The sequence below is a fragment of the Orycteropus afer genome, unplaced genomic scaffold (genome assembly GCF_000298275.1).
Source record: "Orycteropus afer afer isolate SDZICR_OR568_19922 unplaced genomic scaffold, OryAfe1.0 scaffold00269, whole genome shotgun sequence".
Taxonomy (NCBI): domain Eukaryota; kingdom Metazoa; phylum Chordata; class Mammalia; order Tubulidentata; family Orycteropodidae; genus Orycteropus; species Orycteropus afer.
Genome location: NW_006921856.1, coordinates 2999746 through 3010146, shown reverse-complemented (window position 1 = coordinate 3010146; position 10401 = coordinate 2999746).

Here is a 10401-nt window from a genome sequence, read left to right as displayed (position 1 = left end):
AAAAAAAAAAAAAAAAAAAAAAAAAGGATACTATGCAAAATGAAAGCAAAGCTTGAAGATTTGTAAAATTCTCTTCTACAAACTAAAGACATGTGTCCTAGAATTTTCATCAAGGATGTAGCTACACAATCTTTTGTCAAGAAGATTAAACCTGTGACTTATGGATGTAACCATTACGGCAGAAAACCTATCATCTTAGATTAAAAGGAACAGAAAAGTGCAAAAGGAAAGAATGCTGTCTGTTTTTTGGAATTCTACAGGCAGGAAATAGACCAAAGGAGTTGCATCTGTTGTCCTCCAAGAAAATAAAAGAGCCATCTCTGAGCACTCAGAGATCAGCAGAACTGTTGAAGGTGCACAGAAAGCAGAATTGCTTAGGTCTCAAAGGTCAGTGCCACAGTCTCTGAGGTCTCAAAGGGCCACAGCTTCTGGGGTCCCAAAGAATAGAGCCATGGCCTCCCAGATTTCAAAGTGTCAGGTCTTCATCAGCTTAGTTCCAGAATGTGGGGCTACCATTCAGGATGGGACTATTGCCCAAAGCTATGGAAGTGGGGCTATTATGCCCAAGAAGCCAAAAAATGGGGCACTCAGTACAGAAGGGTGGGGTCACCACTCAGATGGTTTAGGATAATGGGCTGCCAAAAACCAAGGGAGCAGGGTTGCCATCCCAGTGGTCCTGGACAGATGACTTGAAGCCCAAGGCTGAAGGGCATCTACCCAGAATCCAGAGAGCGTGGCTAACACCCAGATTCTGGAGGCAGGTCTGTGCCCAGATAGTCCCAAAGAACAGAGGATTATTTTCAAACCTTAAGAGTTAATGTAAATTGTTCTGCTGGGTTTTTTACTTACATGGTATCTGTTATCCCTTCTTCTCTTCCAATTTCTCCCATGTTGTTGTTGTTGTTATTTGCTGTTGAGTTGGCCCTGACTCATAGCGACCCCTCCTTGGGTTTCCGAGGCAGTGTCACTACGGAAGTAGGATTGCCAACCTTGCTTCCGAGGAGTGGCTGGTGGGTTTGAACCTCCAGCCTTCTGGTTAGCAGTCAAGTGCTTGGCACTATGCTACCAGAGTATCTACAGGATACCATCATATCTCTGTCACACTAGTAAGTTTGATCTTATACATGAATTTGAATTTTCTTCTACATTTTTCTCTCACTTTATCTGGGATCTTCTATTGTGATCCTGATCGGAGCAGTCTATAATAGTAGCTAGACACCTTCAAGTTTTTCTGGTCTCAGTTTAGTGGAGGCTGTAGTTTGTAAGGTCCACTAGTCCTTTGGAGTAATTGTTTCCTTGAGTTTTTTATTTTCTTCACTCTTCTTTGCTACATATGGGAAGAGACTAATAGTTGTGTCTTAGATTGTTGCTCACAAACTTTTAAGATCCTAGTTGCTACTCACCAAAGTAGGATGTAGAATAATATCTTTGTGGACTGTATGCCAATTGACCTAGATATCCCCCAAGATTATGTTCCTAAACCCTCAAATCCACTGACTCACCGTGTCAAGGTGTCTTGTGGCTAATAAGTTTGCATAACTTTGCCACCTGTGTGGTCTCCTATATACATAGATATATTTGCAGCACATACAAGCACATATGTAGAAATATCTTCTGGAAAATCTATATAAATGCTTGTGGGTGTACTTCCATATACTATCCGACACCTATTCAGCTTACATATCTATCTATGTATCCACTTATAAATTATTCTATTATGACTGTTATTACAGGACTGTGCATGTGTTATTATCTACTGTTGTTGATGTTTAATCTTAAGTACCCCAAAATGTCTTCCTTCATTGCATACTTCTTAGTGTGCTGACTTCCCCTTTACTGTGTATTACTTTCCCTTCACCCAAATTAATACATGTCTACTATGTAGTTGGTGATTTTCCTTCTCTCCCCCTTCTATCTCTGGTAAACATCAAATAATATTTCTTTCTGTGTGTAAACATTTTCTTGACTTTTTATAGTAGTGGTCTCATACAATATTTGTCCTTTTGTGATTGAATTATTTCACTCAGCATAATGTCCTCTAGGTTCATCCATATTGTGAGATGTTTCACAGATTCTTTGTTCCTTTTAAAAATTGCATAGGAGTCCATTGTGTGTATGTATACCACAGTTCGTTTATCCACTCATCTCTTAATGGGCCTTAATGTTGTTTCTATTTTTTTGTGATTGTGAATAATACTGTTTCATGGATTTTATTTCTCTACAATATATACCTCACAATGAGATTGCTGGATCATACCATATTTCTATTTCTAACTTTTAAAGGAAGCATCATACTGTTTTCCACAGTGGTTGTACCATTTTACAACCCCACCAGCAATGTACGAGGGTTTCAATCTTCTTACACCCTCACCAATATGTGTTGGTTTCTATTATTTATTTGTTTGTTTGTTTCTATCATTGCTAGTATTATGAGGCTGAGATGATATCTCATTATTATTTTGAGTAGTGTATCTCTAATGGTTGAGAGTGGTGAGCATCTCTTCATGTATTTGTTGTTTGTACATTTCCTTTGCCCATTTTAAATTGGGTTGTTTGTCTTTTTTGTTGTTGAAGTGTTGAAGTTTTCTATGAATGTTAGAGCTTAGTCCTTTGTGACATAAGTTGTTCCCAAAAAATTTTTTCTAGTGTGTAGATTCTCTTTTGGAGAAATCTTTCTTGTTTAATTTTTAGGAAGTTCCAGTCATCTACTTTATCTTCTGCTGTTTTGGCATAGTGCCTAAGGCATTTGACTGCTAACCAGAAGTCTGCTGGTTCAAACCCACCAGCCACTCCTCGGAAGGAAGATTGGGCAATCTACTTCCATAGTGATACTGCCTTGGAAACGCAAGGAGGGGTCTTTATGAGTGAAAATTGACTTGACAGCAATGAGAGGTGTTTTTTTTTTTTTTTTTTTCCCTTAATTTTCATTTTTGGTAGGTTCTCTTTTGGAGAAATCATTTTTGTTTAATTTTTAGGAGGTTCCAGTCATCTAGTTTATCTTCTGCTGTTTGTGAATTTTTAGTTATGTTTGATAGTTTATTTATGCCATAAATCAGGGCTCTAAGTTAACTCCTATTTTTGTCTTTGATGATCTTTATGGTTTTAGGTTTTACATTTAGGTCTTTGATCCATCTTGAGTTAGTTTTTGCATAGGGTGTGAGGTATGGATCTTTTTTCATTTTTCTGCAAAATGATATCCAGTTTTGCCAGCACCATTTATTAAACAGATTATCTCTTCCTCATTTAATGGATTTTGGTCCTTTCTTGAAGATCAGTTATCCATATGTGGATGGATTTACTCTGAGGTTCTCAATTCTGTTCCATTGGTCTATGTGTCAATCAGTGTTGTAGGGTTCTCTTGGCTTACCTGTGGAAGAAGATTGCCAGCACTTTCTTTCTAGTCCACCTTAGTCTAGAACCTTTGTTTAAATCTGTTCAGCATTGTAGCAATATGTAAGCCTTTACTTACATATGAATGGTGGCTGTGCTTCAGGTCCATTGGCCAGGAATCAAACCTGGATCTCCCACATGGAATGCATTAATTCTACCATTGAACAGCCACTACTGTCTAATAATAGATATTCAGGGTGAAAGTGAATACTTTTACTTCTCTCTTACATATCAAATATTTGTGCATGCAGTAACTTTTATTTATGTATTTATTTATTTATTCATCATTTGTTAGATATTTATTGAAAACCTACAGCAGAGATCATTATGTTATGAATAATATAAGCATGATTGCTATCCCACAGACCCTAAAAAACAAGTTGCAGTTGAGTCAATTCTGACTCACGGCAACCCATGTATCTGGATTAGAACTGCTCCACAGGGTTTTCAAGGTTGGAACCTTTTGGAAGTAGGCTGCCAGTTCTGTCTTCTGAGATACATTCGGAATGATTTGAACTGCTAATTTTTCAGCTAGTATTTGAGCACTTAACCATTTACTCCAGTCAGGGACTTCTATCATGGGATATAGAGGATTAGATTTGTGTGTAGAAAACTTTATTCTGGAAGCAAAGAGGGAAGTGGGATACATAAGGCCAAAAATTGTTGGGAGATAGTTTCAATCCTCATTGATAACATGTTGCAGAAGAAATTTTTCTATTTTGCAGACAAGAACACTGAGGGTAAGAGAGATAAAGTAACTTGGGTGCAGATGACATAGATTCATAAGCGAAGACTGAACTGGGTGTCAAATAACCTGATTTTAAATCCAATGTCCTTTCTACTCTGCTGAAGCTGCGAAGCCAGAATCTTTAACATCACTGAAGGTGGAGCCTTCCAAGAGTGGTTTCCATTCTCCAAAACTCAATGTTCTAATAAAGAAAACTGGAAAAATAGAACATCCTTCCCTGTTCTCTGTTTCACCTCACTCCCCCCTGTTTTCTTCTCTCCGTCCACCTCTCACCTTCCCTTCCTTTCCTCTCTTTGTCTTTCTCCTTGTTTCTCATGGCTTCTTGCAGTTGGCATTTTGTATTTTCAATCAATATAATGAGCCTACAATGAACTGGAAGTTTTCTACTTCACTTTGGCATTAATTCAATCTGCTATGGCAGGTTTAAAAAAATCAGTTGTGGACAATTTTATCTGAGAGGATTGAGGAAGTGTAGGCCTTTTTGGACTATATCTAAGTTTGATATTCTGAAGTATCTAGCCAAGCCTTCTCCACTTGAGGACCATAAAAATTGCAAAATCAATAAAACCAAATTGTGTGCAGCTTATAATGTATTTATTCATCCCTCCCCCAACTCCCTTATAGATTGAATTCCTCACACAGTGTCTATATTGTTTACTGTCCACCCATGCCCATGTGCCAATGTGGATGCTAGTGACTTTGGAGAACAAGTGTCAAGTAGCTGCATAAATAAGGAGAGAAGATGGGATAGGAATGAAGTATTACATAAATTAGCCCCTATCACCATTCTTAAGGGACTCGTTGCAAACCAATACAGAACAATTGAGGTTATACCTGATAAACACCTGACCCATCAAGGTGTCAGGGCCTAATGAAAATTATAGGATCTTAATTTAAATGAATAAATTAATTAAAATAACAATAGTTGAAAGCTTCACTAGCTTCAAGAGAAATACCATTTTCAGTTTGTTAACTTGGAGCCCAAACATATCTTATTCTAACCTCACTCAAATGCCCTGAACACGTGAGTCTTTCTTTCTGTTTTCTGAATCATGTGTGTGACCTACACCCTAATTCTCTTGTAGCAGATCCATGTATTTTCAACCACCCAAGACATAATCTTGTACCAAATCCTCTCCTGTCTTTGATGCTGGCAAGGTTATGGTAGGCATGAGTATAATGTTGGACTGCATTCATTTGTTTTACTTTGAAGAAGCTGACCTGGTAGCAACCCTACCTCAGAGTAAAACTTGGAAAAATAAGATAAAACAATCATTTTTCCCACAGACATGAAAGGCAAAAAGCATGAAAGGAAAAAAATTCCAAAGTAAAAAGGAAGGGCTATATACACACACACACACACACACACACACACACACACACATATATATATATATATAAACAGAAGTGAGTCAGGTTAAAGTTTAATAAGAAACATGAATAATAAGCATTTCTGACATTTTAATTTTCATTGCTAATTCATTTTTTTTTTATAAAAAGTATCCAAATATTAGAAAGTACTAACAATTTTGGGCATAACTAAAAATGAATACATTCCTAATGAGGGAGGAAATGTTCTCCCATATAATATTCCAAGAATGCAAACTATTGTTTATTGAACACCATTCCAGTTGTTTGAGTCACTGAGTGTGATGCTGGGGATGGCAAGATAAAAGAGACTGTCACATAAATTTTAAATCTGTTGGTTGAAATTATTGCATTTATTACTCAACAAGGTCTGTTAAGATAAAAACAAAAATGCATGACATTGGAAATCTTCACTCAAACTACATTTAGCAAAATCTCTGTTAAATTACATTGATCTGCACGATTTTAAAAAATAATAATCTAAAGGTACAATACTGGATTCAAACTGCTCATTTTTCTTACAAATATTTTGTTTAGTGATTTTCAACTGTAATTGTACAACAGCATCACTGAATTTTATAACTAAAATTTCTTGCCACACATTTTTTCCCATTGTTACTGTCAACAGTTTGGAGATAGCTTTGAAGTTAAATAAAAAAATCTAAGCCCTGCCATTGATATTTTGTTTTCCCTTAGGGGCAGCATGAAGTTGGCTTGGCTCAGTCCTGACAAGGTAATGAAAGTCATTCTAATTTTTATTTAAGAAAAAGCAATTTTCATAAATGGTGTACCCTAATGGATCATGATCATCTATAAGCCCCACAGCAAATTACTCTTAATCCAGTTTGCTGTGTTGCCTTACCTGAGGGAAATAATACCCACCCTTTCTCTGGGCTGGCATACTGTTCACAGGGACTTCTTCAATATATATTAATCCCATCATTTATCTTTGTCAACTGAGAACAAAAATAATTTGTAGAAGAGTAAACAGAAGCACACAGAAGAAGGGAGCTCAGCATTATTAAACAGCGGAAAGCAGGTGCTCCCAAAGCCAAGCTTATTTTTATTGCAAAACTTGAGTAATTCTCCTTCTGCATCTGTGCATAGTAAATAAGAGTTAGGGAAAATCTAATATTTTAGAGGAAACTGAAATCATTTCAGCTAAGGAATGAGGCTTGTTTTTTTAAAATCAGTCTGAAAATAGGAGATTAATGGCTTCCAAAGGGCAAGAGGAAAATGAAAGAGGTGAGAGTCACAAAAAGTTTCCACTTGATTTGAAAAACAATAAAATAAAATAAAATATACTTATGATCTTCATTATTCAGGTGTGATTTTGGGACATGGCTGCATTTTCTCTGTTAACTAGAAACTCTCTTGACTATTAGAACTGCTAGTACTAATGCTCCTGTGAATCCACTTGTCATAAAGTAAACTTCAACTCATTGCAACCCCATGGGAGTCAGAGTACAGCTGTGCACATAGGGTTTTCAATGACTGATTTTTCAAAAGTGGATCACCAGGCCTTTCTTCTGAAGTACTTCTGGGTGTACTTGAACTTCCATTTTTTTGTTAGCTGCCAAGCATTTAACGATCTGCACCATCCAGAGATACCAGCACTCCTACTACTAGTATTGAATTGATAGTAATAGTACAATAATATAAACAACCATCACTCATCTGTCAGTTTGTCATACTGTGGTGGCTTGCATATTGCTGTGATGTTGAAAGCTATGCCACTGGTATTTCAAACACCAGGAGAGTCACTCATGGTGGATAGGTTTTAACTGAGCTTCTAGACTAAGATAAACTAAGAAAAAAGACCTGGCAAGAGACTTCTAAAAAATTTTCCAGTGAAAACCTTATGAATAGCAGCAGCACATTTTCTGACGTAGTGCTGGAAGATAAGCACATCACATTAGAAGGCACACAAAATACAACAGGAGAGAGAGTCAGTCTTAATGACATTGATGAAGTAAAGCTTCTGAGACCTTTATTTGCTGATGTGGCACAATTCAAAATAAGAAAAAAACAACTGCAAACGTTCATTGAAAATCAGAATGTGGAATGTACAAAGCATAAATCTAGAAAAACTGAAGGATGTAAAAAATGAAATCCAATGCAAAAATATTGATATCATAGGCAATACTGAGCTGAAATCATCTGATACTAGCCATTTTGATCAGATAATCATACAGTCAACTATGCCAAGAATGACAAATTGAAAAGGAATGGTGTCATATTCCTCATCAAAAAGAACATTTCAAGATCCATCCTGAAATATAATGCTGTCAATGATCCTATAATACCCATGTTCCTAAAAGGAAGAGTGTACCACTTGTCTGTCAGTTTGTTGTACTGTTGTGGCTTGCCTGTTACTGTGATACTGGAAGCTGTTCCACCTGTATTTCAAATACCAACAAGGTCACCTGTGGTGGAGAAGTTTCAGCAGAGATTCTAGACTAAGACAGTATAAAGAAGAACATGACCAGATCCATTTCTGAAAAAAACAGAAGAACAAAAATTGTCTTGGAAGAGGTGCAATCAGAAAACTGTTTAGAAGTGAGAATGGCCAGACCTTGTCTCTGTAGTCATGTTGTCAGAAGGAACCCGTCCCTGGAGAAGGAGAAGATCAGTGAAGAAGGGGAAGACCTTCAAAGAGATGGACTGACACAGTTGTTATGACAATGGGTTGAAACATGGTAACAATCGTGAGGGTGGTGCAGGACTGGGCAGTGTTTCATTCTGTTGTACACAGGAACAATTTGAGTCACATGCAACTCAACAGCATTTAACAATAACAGCACAAGGAATACCAGTTAATGTGATTGTATTTGTTCTCAAGTCCTGCTGCATGCAACAAGCATACCACAAGTCAATGGCTTTAACAGCCAGGGATTTATTCTCTTACTGTTTAAGAGGTTAAAGGTCAGTTCAAACACTAACTCTAGGGCCTGGGTGAAGGCCCTTGGAGCCTGGGTTTCAACTCAGACTCCTGTTCCAGGTCCATTCAAGCTGGAGGATTTTTCTGATTCATGCAGCTGCTGGCTGCTAAGGTTAACAAACCTAAGATTGACAAGTAAAATGGCATAGTCCTAAGATTAGAAGATGACATAGCAGGCTACTAGTTCAAGTTTAGGAATAATCCTAAAACTGACAGGCAACATACAGGCTACTGAGCTGATGACTCAGCGAAATGTGCCATCCAGCTATGCCAAAACTCAGAGACTTTTCTCAAAACTTGTTCTCATATACTAGAAGCAGGCCACACACTAAAGGCAGCTACTCAGCTGCTCACAGCAGATTCCACCAAGGAGTTGATTACCAATGTCATCATGGGGAATATCTACACCCAGCTGCCCAGCCAATCAAAACCAGCCAAGATGACACACAATGTTAACTATAACAATGACTATTATTCAGATTATTGCACCAATTACTAATGCTAAAGATGATGAAATTGAAAATTTTTATCAACTTCTGAAGTATGAGATTGGTTAAATATATAGCAAATATAATCAAGATACAGTGATAATTACTGATGATTGGAATTTAAAAGTTGGAAACAAAGAAGGACCAGTAGTTTGAAAATATGGCCTTGATGTTAGAAGTGACACAGGAGATTACTTGGTAGAATTTTGCAAGAGCAATAACTTATTTATTGCAAATACCCTTTTTCAACAACAAAAATGGCAACTCTATACATGGAACTCATCAGATAGAAACACAATAATCAAATTGAATATGTCTGTGGAAAGAGACAATGGGGAAGCTCAATGTCATCGGTCAGAACTAGGTCAAAGGTTGAATGAGGAAGAAACCATAAATTGCTCATGTGCAGGTTCAAGTTGTAGCTGAAGAAAACTAAAACAGCCCTATGACAGCTAAAGCATAAACTTGAATATATCCCATCTGAATATAGAGACTACTTCGAGAATAAATTTGATGCATTGGACAATGACCAAAGACCAGATGAGCTGTGGGATGAAATTGAGGATATTATACATGTGAAGAAAGCAAAAGATCATGAAAAAAGACAAGAAAGAAAGAAAAGACAAAAACTGATGTCAGAAGAGACTCTGAATGTTGCTTTTGAATGTAAAATAACTAAAGTGAATAGAAGAAATGATGAAGTAAAGCAGTTGAACAATAACAATAATAAATATCTATACTTCTAAGGAAAGATGGATTTTTGGAGAACCAGGACTGGTGAGGATGGCCAGGAAGTGGTGGTAGATAGTTTTTTGGAGGGCTGGAACTGGTCGGGACAGCTGGGAAGCAGGAATGGAGCAGTTTGTAACAGCTAAGGGAGATGAACTCATCTGTCAGTTTGTCATTCTATGGTGGCTTGTGTGTTGCTCTGAGGCTGGAGAATTTATAATCAGTATTTCAAGTGCCAACAGGGTTAGCCATGGTAGACGGGTTTCAGTGGAGCTTCCAGCCTAAGATAGACTCAGAAAAAGAAAGAGGCCATCCACTTCTCAAAGAATTTCCAGTGAAAACCTTATGAATAGTGGTGAAACACTGTCTGATATGTTGTTGTTGTAAGGTGCTGGCGAGTCATTTCCGACTCATAGCAACCCCATGCACAGCAGAACGCAACACTGCCCGATCCCACGCCAGCTCCATGATCCCTGCTATACTTGAGCCCATCATCACAGCCACCATGTCAATCCATCTCATTGAAGGCCTCCCCGTCTTTCGTCAACCCTCCACCCTACCAATCATGACATCCTTCTCCAAGGAATGGTCCCTTTTGACAACATGACCAAAATAGGTTAGATGAAGTCTGGCCATTCTCGCTTCTAAGGAGCATTTCAGGTGCACTTCCTCCAGGACAGATCTGTTAGTTCTTTTAGCAGTCCATGGTACTTTCAGCATTCTTCACCAGCACCACA